The sequence below is a fragment of the Alexandromys fortis genome, unplaced genomic scaffold (assembly GCF_014885135.2).
Source record: "Alexandromys fortis isolate MF-2015 unplaced genomic scaffold, M_Fortis_MF-2015_v1.1 scaffold_129, whole genome shotgun sequence".
NCBI classification, from domain to species: domain Eukaryota; kingdom Metazoa; phylum Chordata; class Mammalia; order Rodentia; family Cricetidae; genus Alexandromys; species Alexandromys fortis.
The window spans coordinates 433750-449555 of record NW_026068022.1 but is presented as its reverse complement, the minus strand read 5'-3'; the positions used below and the strand labels follow the sequence as shown (position 1 = coordinate 449555).

Below are 15806 nucleotides of genomic sequence, written 5' to 3'. Positions count from 1 at the left end.
CAATCCTGTTGAGAGAGATTCAGCTTACCTCACAGGTGCTGCTCATTGTTCCATTCTATTTTCTGACTCAATTACTTCCTTGAGGCAAACTTTCCACTTTCTCTTTTCATTTCTGCCTCTTGTTCAGAAACTGTCTCGATGTGATTTTTTTTTTCCTGAAGGCTGACCTGCATTTTAATTCTGCCTTCATATAATGCTGACAACAAGGGATGTCAGAGGAAGTGGGAGCTGAAATATATAACTATTTGGGCCGATTTTTCATTAAGTTATGAATAATAATATAAAATAATTGACAATATTAATGAATAATATTCACCTAATGGATGATATTCCAAAAATTATTTAGAACCATAATCAATGGCAACAATTTCTCATATAATCCAATTTTAAGTTTTCTTTTTGTTGTTGTTATGGGTGTCTTGCCATCACTCCCCAATACTGAATCACAATTCATAAAAATACCTTCCTTTAACGTTTTTTCAACACAGATTGTTATCTCACGTGTCCTGTTCATAACCCCTGCTTCATCTAGCTTAGAAATCCCTTAGTAATGTATTGACCTGACTTTGTATACCAAGAAAAGTTATGATTCAAAACTCATAAACTGTTCAATTTCCAGCCCTTAAATCCCAAATTCTGTGTGATTTTACAAAGCTTTGCATAAACATTCCTATGCAAAGTGGTTCTTTACCCAACCCTGTTGTGAGTTATTTATACAGTCCCTCCTTCATAGCCAAATTTTTCCAGACGGTCAAGAATCCATCAAGTCCTAGGGGTGTTCTGGTTAAGAACTAGCATATTTATAATACTGAATGCCTAGGAATTTTCTCACCTTTTCAGTTTGCATGCATATACTCTGTGATATCCAGTCAATAATGAAATCAGCTGAGGGCCACTGCCAGAAGTGACCCTTCTTTCAGCTGCTTGACTTTATTCCCCCAATTAAAACACAAGTTTCATGAAGTAGGGATAAAATTATTTTTGTTACAGCATCTGAGTTCGTATTTGACATACAAGAGTTGTTCAGGGCCGGGCGATAGTGGCGCATGCCTTTAATCCCAGCACTCGGGAGGCAGAGGCAGGCGGATCTCTGTGAGTTCGAGACCAGCCTGGTCTACAGAGCTAGTTCCAGGACAGGCTCTAAAGCCACAGAGAAACNAAAAAAAAAAAAAAAAAAAAAAAAAAAAAAAAAAAAAAAGAGTTGTTCAGTAAGTAAATAAAAATAAATAAACCAAAATTTAAAAACTCAAGTGTGCAAATGAAGAGTAATTCCTTAATGTAACAGAGTAGTCAAAGCATATATGTTTCACAGTCTAAACACACAACATTTTGCATTGCAATCTAGAATTACTTTTAGAGTTATACACTTTCTTCCTAAATTCCTATTACTTATTTTGTGAAGAAGTTAGGCTCCTAATTAGTCAAGAATTAACTGCATTTCAAAATTTTCCTCAAGCACATTGACTCTTCTCATCCCTTTGAATTTTCTCACTTAATTTATGCACTGAAAAATTATCAAGGGAGTAAAAGCTAATATATCCTTTGGCACATTTTGAGGCTAATTCAATAAATGATTTCATAGATCCAGTTCTACTCTATATGGAGACATATGAAGAATCAGCTATGGCAATTAACTGAATTCAGTCCAGGTACCATGGGAATTCTACTGGCTGGATGGAATACTAAATTAGATGTGCACTTAATGCCAATTAACCATAACACTGGATACATATTTTCATACTGAATTTAAACTGCCACCTTATGCATGAATCTCAGAATATTTTATGACACACAAGTCAAGCCCTAAAAATTACTTGCAATAAGAATATTTATATATGACCATCTTTTAAGCAGACTCTGGATTTCTCGCTAATTTAATTTTTGTTCATGATGTAATTGTTACTGACAACAAAGCAGGTTGATTCTAGGTATGGTGAGTCACTCAATTTTCTTTTTGATTTTTTTTATTGAAAAAATTTCTGCCTCCTCCCCGCCTCCCATTTCCCTCCCCCTCCCCTACTCCTGTTCCCTTCCCCCCACTCCTCTCCCCCTCCCTCTCCAGTCCAAAGAGCAGTCAGGGTTCCCTGCCTCGTGGGAAGTCCAAGGTCCTCCCCCCTCCACCCAGGTCTAGGAAGGTGAGCATCCAAACAGGCTAGGCTCCCACAAAACCAGTACATGCAGTAAGATCAAAATCCAGTGTCATTGTCCTTGGCTTCTCATCAGCCCTCATTGTCTGCCATGTTCAGAGAGTCTGGTTTTATCCCATGCTTTTTCAGTCGCAGTCCACCTGGCCTTTGTGAGCTCCCAATAGATCAGCCCCACTGTCTCATTAGGTCTAATTTTTATATAATCTTTCTCCCACATATTATTTCATAACTATGTAATTCTGGTTCCAGGGGATTCAATTCACTCTTCTTATATCATATCTACAGACATCTGAAATGCCTATGGTGAGCATACATGCATAAAGGCAAAATATTCACATACCTAAATTAAAAATAAACAGTCATGTACTCTAATCATTTTTTTTCACAGAGAAATGTCTATGATAGCATAACTCTCAACCTGCAGAAAGGAAATTACTAATAACTACTATGGTAGTCTACAAGTACTAGAAAGCATGGTAGTCAAGGTTTAAGTTAAAAGAGAAGCTGCAACTGTTAATGAGAGTAGTCCTATTAAAGGAGGCCTCTTGTTCCACACAGGAACGATGAGTTACCATAGAGGGAAGACTCCAGTCAACTAAAATTCCAGCTTATAAGAAAGCCTAAAGAAATTCCTACTCCTAGAATGTTTCAAAGCAAGAAAATTAGTGCTAACATGATCAACGGAGATTGGGGTACATTTCTATTTGACAGGCAAACAAGAACATATTGCTCAAGTGGTACAGGTTTCAGTAGCACAAAAGATACAAGAGTAAAGGACACATGAATTCTTCATTTCAGAGAACTGTTAAGGTTAGCTAACTGTGGCCAGAGATTCCCTGAAGAGCTATAAAATGGTACTTCTTGAAAGTGAAACGTTGACTTAGATAATGACCCTGAGATGTTGGAAATCCCAAAACTGTAAGGTATCTACAGGGAATGAATTTAGCACAATAGAAAGATGTGTATTTGTGCTGGTTATCTGTGTTTTGACATTACACAGCCTTGACATTGTAAAAGTATGTTGCAGGTAGTAGAGTTTAAGGCAAAGTTATAGAAACAAACCCTTTGGCACTGGTCATGGAGCCAAAAGATTTAGTGTTATCTCCTTTGGGTCTCAACTTTACTTTGACCCAGTGTTTCTCCACTCTGCTTCCATTATTATCTTTGGAATTAAAATGTACATTCTATGGTATTAGATGTTGGAAAAATGTGATTTGCATGTCAGTTTTACAAGCTGCTATAATTAAGATATTCCCTTGACTCTCAGAAGAGACTTCGGACCTTTAAACAATGATGAAATGCTAAGGACTTTGGAGACACTTAAAATTTGCTTACATTCATCTTGTACTATGATGTCACCAAGATCCTACAAAGGCATATAGTAAAATGTGTGGCTTGAATCCTCACACCATAGGCTTAGGTATTTGAATACTTGGTCTCCAACTCCTGACACTGTTTGAGGAGGAGGAACAGGTAGATTCCATTACTGTGGGTGGGATGTGAGAGGTAAAAGTCTTGGGAAATTTTAGTTCCAGGTTCAATAATGTCCTGCTCAATATTTGCTGGTATGCCTAGGCCTGCCCACCATGGATGACTCCTGTATTTCACCTACCTCATACCCAAGGTAAACTCTTCCTTCCTTTTATAAAAAACAAAACAAAAAAATAAAATAACCAGCACACAGTTATACCTATAATTAGGCTCCTATATATGTGATATTCTTTCTCTCCAACCTTCTACCCCCCTCACTCTCTTTCTCACTTTATCTCTCTCTCTCTCTCTCTCTCTCTCTCTCTCTCTCTCTCTCTCTCTCTCTCTCTCTCTCTCTCTCTCTCTGTATCTATCTCTATCTCTCTCTCTCTCTGCCTCACTCTCTCCCTGTAACAAGGTTTCACTGTGCTCCCCTAGAAGGCCTGTCTCTGCTTCTGGAGTGCTGGGGTTAATAAGCATTGAAATTAATAGTGTGTTATCACAACTGATTTTTCAAAGATTTTCTTTTTATTAACTGTTTTAAGATATATTTCTTATATTTAAATAAATATATTTTTATCCATTAACATATGATGTGAAATTTTTACATAATGAATGTTCATTGTATAAAAAATTAAAATAAGAAAATCAGTCATAAAACAAATTTTGACCTGGATAAGAAAACAAAATACATAGAACACCTGTTTTGTAATTAATGAACCAGAATGACAATCTAATGTAGCACACAGATAATGAAATGAGAAATTAAATTATTAAGGCTTATACCAGCTTTTTATATTGCTGGTTTAATCACACTGGTAATTACTCTTTTAATTGTAGAAAAACATTTAAACCAGTCCAAAGAAAATCACATTGCCAAGAAACCCAGATTTATTTTCATTGTTTTTTTTTTCATTCTTGCAGTGAATTTGTATGAACAGAGAGCCTTCATATCCTCAGTAAATCTGGGATCATTTGTTACTATATCACTAAATTTGTGTAAATATATCATGTTCAGTAGTTTTTTCCTTCTTCCTGAATACAGAAATATTGTTTCTCTCATATTTAATTATGATTTCATTAAATTGTACTATTCTATACTGTTTCTAAGGTGATCTTAGATATTGTACAACATCACTTTCAATCACATTGCACATGTGAAAAGCATCAATAATATTGCTTCTGGTTTACACAGGAGTACTGTGAATTAAAATACCTGAAGGATAGAGATACAGAAAATAGAATTTACTCCTTTAATTACTTTAAACCAACTCACTGAATATACACTGAATTTTGTAAGTACGTGCTGATTATTTGAACAATTTTGTTACTTAAGAACAAAAGCATAAATATGCATTTCACAAACACGTGATTCAAATCCACCGCCATTCCTTCCCCTCTAATTTGTCCCTTAATACCCTATCACTTACCAATTCTAGAGTAAATGGATTTTTAAATCCATTGATTCTACTTAGTATTGCTTTTTCATGCCTGTAGGAGCTCTTGTGGGATCATGTCTGGCCCCTCAATGACCACTTCCAGAAGAAAACTAAATCTCTCTTCCCAACATCCACCAATAGGTTCTTGCAAGGGATAGGAATTTATGAACCCTTCCCTTATTTAAGCACAGATTTTTCGTGGCTTCATCTTTATGGAGGTCTTGTATATTATGTAGTCCCAAAATACACTGTGAGTTTATGTGTATTATGGTCCTTTCATATCTAGTAAGTACTATTTCATTGTAGATATCTATTACCTGTGATACTTGCAATCTTTCTGGCCTCTGTTCCAAGATGGGCATACTGTTTAATCACAGCTATTACAAAGTAACCAATGTATATCCCTAACATCTAATATCTCTACAGAGATGCTACTCTTTCACTTACTTACATTCCACATGTACTAATTGTAATTCAGAAATATGATTCAGCTGGTACTACCTCATCAGGAGCATCATTGTTTGGATTTACTAAAATGTCAAGGAGGTTGGGGAAGGCTTTGAAACATGGTATCAGTAGAAATAATTTCCTAGCAATCTCTTCTCATTATATCCAGGAGATGCCTTCCCTGTAAACCCCAGAGGATACAGCAATGAGTGTTTCATTACAAAAATCTTATAATTGAACCAAAGTCTTCAAAGTCATGAAATTTATAAGCAGAATCTTTGAGAATCAATTAGTTTATGGGTGGGTAATGATAGGGGAAAATTTTTTGATAAGATAGTTGCCTTTGAAATATTGTTTTAATAGACAGACATATTAACCTCATGTTTGGTGTGTGTTATTGAATAATCAGTAGCTGATAGTATTGAAATTCACCTGCCTTAGAGAAGAAACATTAGAATGTATGAAAGGATCCCTGAAAATCTATCTGTCCACAGTGAGGTGGTTCACAAGTTTTCTCTTAAGCATGGTGGATCCTCAGTATGGGAGGATGGTAGATGCTGGAAGTTGGAAGACATTGGAGCACATGCTGTGTTGTGGTATGGCATGCACACTTAAAGGACTGTATGTATGTGGTATATACGTGTGTGTGCGCGCACGCGCGTGCATATGTCTGTAAGTGTGGATGCCCATGGAAGCCAGCAGCATTTTGTATATAGATGCTGTGTGTAGATCAGTCTTCTTCCTGGCTGACAGGCCAGCTTTATGCTCCTATGGCATGACTTTTCTGCCATAATGAGCTCCCTTGTAGCTGGAGTTGCAAATGGTTGTAAACAAACCCCATATGGGTTCTGAGAACGTAATTCAGGTCTACTTGAAAGAGCAATATGTACTCTTAACAGCTTGGTTATCTCCAGCCCCATGTATCATTTTTCTGACACTAAATAAAGCTGGCTCTTTTGCGTGTTGTGAGTTTGATTGTTATTCTGATCTCCAGGTCACTGCTGCTGTTTAACTGAGAGCTCAGATAGCCGTGTTTCTTTGGGACTGGGAATTGGTAATTAAAATCATTTTATTCTATGCAGTAAAAAAAAAAAAAGATAGTTGCCTTTGTAAAAGACAAAGAAATGTGTGTTTGTGTTTACCTATGCACGAAGGAGCACATAACAATGAGGAAAAGAATGCGAATCAGAGAGATGACCATGCTCTTCTCCAGGTTTCACAATTCTAGTCTCCAGAACAGTTTAAGAGATATGCTTTGTTTAAATACTCAGCAACATTATTTTATGATACAATTCCTGCTCCTGTGAGCTGTAACTGTCAACTTGATGAATCGTAAATTGTCTAGGAAGAAAGTCCTGAATGAGGAATTGCCCTTATCAGAATAGCCTATAGCATGTCTTTTGGATTTGCTTTTGCCATGATTACTAATTGAGGCAGGAGAATTAATGACTTTGGGCAGCATCATACTTATGTACTTGCTTCTCAGATATCCAAGAAATCTAGCTTTTCATCAGCCTAGCAAATAATGCTTCTCTATGGGTTCTGAATTCCTTGTTTGATTTTTTTTTGTAACAGATCTATTCTCAAATTGTCAAATTGTAGGCCAAAATGAATCCTGTCCATTTTTAAGTTGCTTTGGACAAAAAGGAAAATATAATAATCTTGGGGTCATAAAGATACAGAAGTTCTGCTGAGAACCAATGCATTGTTTCAAAGTGCATACAGGATTCAGTGCTAATGAGTATTAAACAGATATTAAGAAGAAATGCTAAGTCAGCACTTATTCATAAGGCCCCATTTCCTTAACATGTTTAAAACTTGTTGAACTTTAAATTTTGACCTTTCAAAAGTTGGATATTAATTAAAACTTCCTTAAAAGTGTTTATTTCCAGTCTAGTTGCTTTGAAACACATTGCAATAAGTATTACTGTGAATCAAATAATACCTGTCAGAAAAGGAAAATTAACATAAAGTCATAATAATTGTTGGAAAATAAACCAGAAAAATGTGAATTTTTACATTGTCACAGAAAGTAGATGCAATGTTTGAAAAAACAAAACAAACAAATATGAACAAAACTACAACTGATGAATGGAAGATTACCTCATTCTTTTTTGAAATGATCCTCTCCTTAGGCCTTTTGGAGGAGGATATACACTTGACATTTTATCAGTTTTGTTCTTGTTCATCATGCTGTATATGTGACCAATGTTGTTGTATAAAGAAGAACATATTTATATATGCAAATGAGCACTTAAAGTTTCAGTATTAAATGAGGTAGGGTGACTATAAAGTTAGGGTCATGGGATAAATAATTTATTGACTGATATAAAGTATGTGCTATGTCAAAAAATAATTTCTAAATATTTATTAACCTGGTTTTAAAATGTTAATATTGAATGCATATATTATCAATATTGTCCTATAGATGCTGCTGAGAATTGCATTAGATTCTCACAATGATAGGGTGGGAAAACAAATTTTTGAGCAAATAATTACTCAATAAAGCATATCTATTAATTCTATGAAAACATGAGAGCTTGAAGATATGCAAACAGTATGAATCTGAAGTATAAGGTTAGTGATGCCCACCTAACACTAGTAGTATCCAATACTACAAATTACCTTATAGTCAGAAGAAAGGACATTTTCAATTGTTCTTATACCAACTGTGAATTAAAAATCAGACAAAGAGGATGCAAATAGAATTCATAGAAATAGTCAGTAGTTCTGAACATGTATTGTTGCAAAGAACTGTTAAATTAAACTTATCACAAAACAATTGTGTCTAATTATTAGTTAATATGCAATAATTAGTCATTGAACTTAATGACACCCTAATCAGAATCAGACTTATTATTATTGGGGCATATTGCTTTAAAACACATAGCACATGCTTGCTATCTCCTTTGTTTTCCAAATTACAGCTTTAATTCAACTCTAGTTTCAGAGTATGGTGACACCTTTAAAGCATAGTAAATGAACAGGCAGAATGCCAAGAAATCTGCTTCCTTTGAAACACAAAGGGGCTTGAGCAAAATAGCTTAATCTTTTAAGACTCTTGGTTCAGTGCTATCACAGTCAATGACACACACAGGTTTCAAATTACAACCTGCTTGATTCTTTTCAAAAGACTCTTACCACTGTTACAGTGTATATGTTTGGTTCTGGTGGAAACTTCTATGGTAAACTTCCTGTCACACTTTGTAATATTCAAAAGTTTCCTGCCCTCTATAGTGTTCTTGATGGAAACATGTATAACAAATAGATGTCAGACATATGTACTACATGAGTATTTATTTAAAATAGTCATTTCTATTTCTTCCCAAGTACTGATAAGTTTATTACTATAACGTTTTGTTACTTAAAATACCATAATTTTGTTATATTTCTTTCATCATAATTTATAACTACACTATCCTGATTTTCATGAATTTTGCTTTAAATATTGTGACTATACTGCAAATGATAATTATTATTTTCATTCTTCTGTTTTTAATTATTATATTTTATAGTCTTTCCCTAAGGAAGTTAATACACATGATTATTACATGTTACCAAGGATGTATGTTCAGTAGTTAGATTAAAAAAAAAAAAAAACAACTCAAAATCAGGATGTTTTAAATAGTACATACTCTCTTAAATGTATGATCATTTCCATTCCACAACTTCATGAATGCTGATCTTATGCATGTGAACTACCATACACGGCCACATTCATTTCATAAGGTGTATTAAAAAGAAAACATAGGGAGGCTCTATGTATATCATGATGGCATAATCGTACCATAGCCTGTTTCTACATGTTTAAAAGAAATTACACCCTGGCGGAGGGATCAAAGTCACTTATCCACACCCTGCCCCAACCAAAAAAAAAAAAAAAAAAAAAAGAAAAAGAAAAAGAAAAATCAGAAAACAATATGGTAACTTTATAGACAATAAATATAGTGGCAAAATATTTGTATTTTAATAAATAAATCTTACCTGAAGACCAGAGGCACTAGAGGTCAGGTAACGGTGACACACGTGTTTAATCCCAGGATTTGGGATTCAGAGGCATACGGATATCTATAAATTCAAGGCCACCCTGGGCTACACAAGATCAATTCAGAAATCCAGGTAGTGATGCTTTACCCTTAATCCCAGTACTAGGGAGTCACACACTTTTAACCTCAGCACTAGAGGGAAGGTAAATTAGAAGAGAGAAGGCTTAGGCTGCTTAGTTTATGGTTGCCTAGCCTTGGGAGAGGTAACACTTCTCTAGTGGTTTGACTGCTTTGTTTTTCTGGTTTTCCAGTTGAACCCAATTTCTTCTCTGCATTTTTATTATTCAGACTAAAAACAAAACAAAATCAGAGAGATCTTAAAAGAAAAAAAACTAAACTAAATATGCAAATAAAAAAACAAACACTGTTTTTAGGTCTGTACTCCATTTTTTTTTATTGGATTATGTGTTTTTTTGATGACCAATTTCTTGAGTTTGTTGTATGTTTTGGAGATCAGACCTCTGTCTGATGTGGGGTTAGTGAAGATCTTATCCCATTCTGTAAGCTTTCGTTTTGTCTTGTTGACTGTGTCTTTTGCTTTACAGAAGCTTTTCAGTTTCAGGAGGTATCATTTATTAATTGTTTCTCTCAGTGTCTGTGCTGCTGGGGTTATATTTAGGAAGTGGTCTCCTGTGCCAATGCATTCAAATGTACTTCCCACTTTCTCTTCTATAAGGTTCAGTGTGGCTGGCTTTATGCTGAGGTCTTTGATCCATTTGGACTTGACTTTTGTGCATGGTGATAGATATGGGTCTTTTTTTCATTCTACATGTTGATATCCAGTTATGCCAGCACCATTTGTTACATGTGCTTTTTTTTCCATTTGATATTCTTTTTGCTTCATTGTCAAAATTCAGGTGTTCAAAGGTGTGTGGATTAATATCCGGGTCTTCTATTTGGTTGCATTGGTCCTCTTTTCTGTTCATATGCCAATACCAGGCTGTTTTCAATAGAAGTAGAGTTTGAAGTCAGGGATTGTGATGCCTCCAGAAGTTCTTTTATTATACAAGATTGTTTTGCTTCTCCTGGGTTTTTTGCTTTTCCATATGAAGTTGAGTACCATTCTTTCAAAGTCTGTGAAGAATTTTGCTATTATTTTGATGGGCATTGCATTGAATCCGTAAATTGCTTTTGGTACAATTGACATTTTTACTATGTTAATTCTACCCCCCCCCCTAAGAGCATGGGAGATCTTTCAAATTTCTGGTGTCTTCTTCAATTTCTTTCTTCAAAGATTTAAAGTTCTTGTCATCCAAGTCTTCTACTTGTTTGGTTAGAGTTACTCTGAGATATTTTATGACAGGCTATTGTGAAGGGTGTTGTTTCTCTGATTTCTTTCCCAGCCCTTTCATCATCTATGTAAAGGAGGCTACCAATTCTTTGAGTTAATCTTGTATCCAGTTATATTACTGAAAGTGGTTAAGAGTTGTAAAAGTTCCTTGGGAGAATTTTTGGGATCGCTTATGTAAACTATCATATCATCAGCAAACCGTGAGAGTTTGACATCTTTTCTGATTTGTATCCCCTTGCTCTCCTTATGGTGTCTTATTGCTCTAGCTAGGATCTCAAAAACTGCATTGATTCGATATGGAGAAAGTGAACAACCTTGTCTTGTCCCTGATTTCAGTGGGAGTTTCTCTCCATTTAGTTTGATGTTGGCTGTTGGCTTGCTGTATATTGCCTTTATTGTCTAGGTATGTTCTTTGTATCCCTGCTTTCTCAAAAACCTTTATCATGAAGGGATGTTATATTTTGTCAAAAGCTATTTCGGCATCTAATGAGACGATCATGTGTTTTTTTATTTTTCAGTTTGTTTATATGTTGGATTATGTTGACAGATTTTTGTATGTTGAACCATCCCTGAATCTCTGGGATGAAGACAACTTGATGTATTCTTGGATTCTATTTGCCAGTACCTAAACAGAGAAGTCTCAACAGAGGAATTTAAAATGGCTGAAAGACACTTAAGAAAATGTTCAACATCCTTAGTCATCAGAGAAATGCTAATCAAAACAACTCTGAGATTCTACCTTATACCTGTAAGAATGGCCAAGATCAAAAACACTGATGACAACTTACGTTGGAGAAGTTGTGGGGTAAAGGTAACACTCCTGCATTGCTGGTGGGAATGCAAGCTGATACAGCCCCTTTGGATGTCAGTGTGGCAATTTCTCAGAAAATTGGGAAACAACCTTCCTCAAGACCAAGCAGTACCATGTTTTGGTATATATCTAAAGGATGCTCAATCTTGCCACAAGGACATGTACTCACTATGTTCATAGCAATATTGTTTGTCATAGCCGGAACCTGGAAACAACGTAAATGCCCCTCGACGGAAGAATGGATAAAGAAAATGTGGTACATGTACACAATGGAGTATACACAGGAGGAGAAAATACTGACATCTTGAATTTTCAGGAAAATGGATGGAGCTAGAAAACATTATTTTGAGTGACATAACTCAGAAACAGAAAGACAATTATCACATGTACTAATTCATAGGTGGATATTAAACATAAATCAAGGAATACCAGCCTATGCACCACAAAACTAGAGAATTTAGACAACAATGAGGACACTAAGAGAGACTTACATAGATCTAATCTACATGGGAAGTATAAAGTACAAAAGACAAGATCTCCTGAGTAAATTGGGAGCATGAGGACCTTGGGAGAGAATGGAAGAGGGGGCTGACAGGGGAAGGGGTGAGGCAGGGAGGGGAGCAGAGAAAAATATAGAGCTCAATAAAGATCAATAAGAAAAGAAAAGATTATATAAAAATACCAAAATAAATATTTTTATGGAAAAAATCCCATTGCTGTCCTGTAGCTAATGTGTTTGCCTTTTGTCAGATTTTGTCCAGTTTTCAACAATCCCTCGACAGCGCGATGTAGATGGAACAAGTGCAGAAGAACAGAGATTTGGAATGGACGCAGCCCATCTGTAAGGAATGATGGCAATCCTATGTAGATTTCAGAAATGACAGTGCCAAATCTGTCTAAAATGCCACAGAAATGTCACACAGACCCAGTCTTCTGCTTACACTGGTCAGACATAAGCCAACACAGCAAAGCTTTTAATGAGTGCTAAATACGCCAACATACTTTGTGGTAATTATTAAGTTTTAGAGCTGCACAGCATAATAATTACAGTGTCCATGAAACAGTTAAACTTTTCTTTACATTCAGTGAACCAGAAGAGGACAGTCAATCCCAAAGGGAAAAGAAAATCAACAGCTGTGAACCAGAAAACAGTCCAGATGCTTAATAAATTGCTGTGTATTTAGAGCTGATATTCTAGACAATGTTTACCTGTGTTGCATGAGGTATTAAAAAAAAACACTACTCAAAATGAATGAACAACCCGATTGGCATGAGCATAAATTGGCAAACGCGGCAGACACTGAGCTGGATTATAAGCATGTCAGAGCAGCAAACGTGGTCCAGAGGAGCCGCCCAGTGGTCAAAGAGTTCCCAGGGGAAATCTGGCTCAGATCTTCTAAAGATCTTTCCTGAAATTGGGCCAAAAACACCACACGTGGCACCAATTAGAAAGTCCATCATCTTGAAGAAGATCGTGCCTCATGCAATAGTGGTTCCAGAGGTCCCAGCTATCCACACACTTCTAAGGAGTTTTTTGATCTCTTTTATCTTGGGAGGGGGAAAGTCCTTCTTTCTCTCAAGGTTCTTCAACACTTGTAGTGTCCTTTGTACCCCGCCCCCCCAGCACCCCAGTGCTGTACACTCAGAACATTGAGTCTAACTCCGGGGAAGGAGAGCTGGACACCAGCGACCTGGAAATCTCCCAGAAAGACAGATGATCTTACAGTGGGCTGGAGAGCCTCAGTTCTACCGCAACCTCCACTCCTGTCCGACGATCCTTTCTTGGCTTTGACGGACCTGAAGATTTGCCTGGAGTCTCACCTGTTGTGTGTTGAAAGTTAATTGAAGTCTCAAAAGTACCTGTTAAAACCTGGGTTCAAGATACAACACTTCTTGGTATCTCTCCTCCAGTTGTGAAAGAGAAACGAAAGAAGTTGCCAGAGATCCTGAAATCGGAGCTAGAAGAGTGGGCTATGGCTTGAATGCTGAGCTTGAAGCTGCTGAACAGTTTGATCTTGTGACTGAATAAGAGAAAGTGGGGGAACAACTGGCCAGGCTCTCCACTCTCTCCTTGTATATATTGCCCTTTGAGAATAACAGGACTTGTAAGGTCCTCTTTATTGGCTTGTGATCCAGAAAGTTATTGCTGACCCCTCATCATATTGTGACTAGTTACCCTGGGCTTTCTACCTCCACAGTGTTGCAGATGAGAAGCCACTTTTATTCTGAGCCCACGCTGTCAGAAACAGGTTCAGCTGTCTCACACACTTGTAATCCCAGTTCACTGCAGGCTGATGCATGAGGATTGACATGAATTTCTGTTCACCTTGAACTACAGAGGGAGGCGGGTAATATATACTAAACTATACAACAACATACACACAACACAATAGATATGGAGACAAATTGAATCTACAGTGAATAGATTTAGAACATTAAGAACCAAGGTAGATTAAAAGGATGGTATAGCTTTTCCCTGCAGTTCTTCAAAATATTTGTAACTGGTTAAGAAACACATTCTGGTGTTTGTATAATGTTACAAATGAGTATCACTGTAATGTATTTCTTAGCAAGTTTCAAATATCAGTGAATGAAAATAGTAATTGGCATGTATAAAAATGCAACGAATCTCAAAGTTTGGAATGTGATTAGAACATTGTAAGAAATGGTGATTATTATATGTATGCTTTTGAAAATATGAAGTAAATTAAATAATTTACCAAGATGCCACATTAAAATGCTTTATACAAAGAGTAAAGTGAATCTACAACTTTAAAATTGAGGGAATAATGAAGATAAAAACTTTCAAAATACAACACAGATACATAATACATAATAGTGCTTAAAAAACACTAAAATTGGGAAATTTAAAAGTTGATCATCAATCTTGGTAAATCTTCCAGAAAGGAAAGCATTTCAACAAATAATAACAGTTTGTCAATAGATGCATGGAGTGAAAAATTGAAGAAGATATTTCTCATGGTGTACTGGAAATGAATCATAGAATCTAACATAAAATTAAATTTCCAAAGCTTAGGAAGGAGTTATGGATGTGAAGATTCAAAGGAAGATCAAGTACAAAGCAAACTGCAATGCATAAAATTTAAGCATTATATATTTCGTAGATTACAATTTGACTATGGAAAAAATAATTTAAATATGTATGGTAGATAAAATATATGTATACATGTTCATCCTTTAATATCTAACTTCAAAAAATAAGAGCCAGGCGGTGGTGGCTCACGCCTTTAATCCCAGCACTTGGGAGGCAGAGGCAGGCAGATCTCTGTGAGTTCGAGATCAGCCTGGTCTACAGAGCTAGTTCCAGGACAGGCTCCAAAACCACAGAGAAACCCTGTCTCACAAAACCAAAAAAAAGAAGAAGAAGAAAAATAATTGTAGCTATATAAATTCTATCTGTATGTTGATGTTGACAATAAGAATTAGGTACTATATTGATATACATATAGATGAGATTGCATAGTGACTGAAAGATAAGTGAGGCAAAAGCCACAGAAAGAGAAAATATGTGAAAACCATGCATAATAGAAAGGAAGAGCCAAAATTCATAATGACCTCAAGTTGACAGACAATGAAAAAACCTGATCTAGAAATGGACCAATGGCTAGAACAGATATGCCTCTGATGAAGACACGGAACTGAGGTTTGTGCATTAGTAGTCATTCAAAACTTTTGTGGGGTAGTTGTTTGTTAAGATGCATGTGATGTGTGCTTCCCTGCTCCCCTATCCGACCTTCCTTTATCCCAAACATCCTGTTTCCCAAGTTCCCCCCAACCTCCCCTTCTCACTTTTCTCTCCCCATCTCCCCTTACCTCCCTCCCCCCGCCCCAAGATCCCATTTTTTGCCCGGCAATCTTGTCTACTTCCCATAATCAGGAGGATAGCTATATGTTTTTCTTTGGGATCACCTTCTTATTTAGCTTCTTTAGGAGATCAAATTATAGACTCACTGACCTTTATTTATCTCTAGAAACCAATTATGAGTGAGTACATCCCAAGTTCATCTTTTTGGGTCTGGGTTACCTCACTCAGGATAGTGTGTTCTATTTCCATCCATTTGCATGCAAAATTCGAGAAGTCATTGTTTTTTACCGCTGAGTAGTATTCTAATGTGTATATATTCCACACTTTCT

At 36.2% G+C, this 15806-nt stretch overlaps 1 protein-coding gene and 1 pseudogene across 1 annotated transcript in view; one reads left to right on the top strand and one right to left on the bottom strand.

Annotated features, from left to right (window-relative positions):
• Window positions 1-15806, bottom strand: part of Ncam2 (neural cell adhesion molecule 2) — a 390522-nt gene that overhangs the window by 93021 nt on the left and 281695 nt on the right. The gene's annotated exons all lie outside the window — the stretch shown is intronic.
• On the top strand, window positions 12970-13680 carry LOC126514396 (sororin-like; annotated as a pseudogene).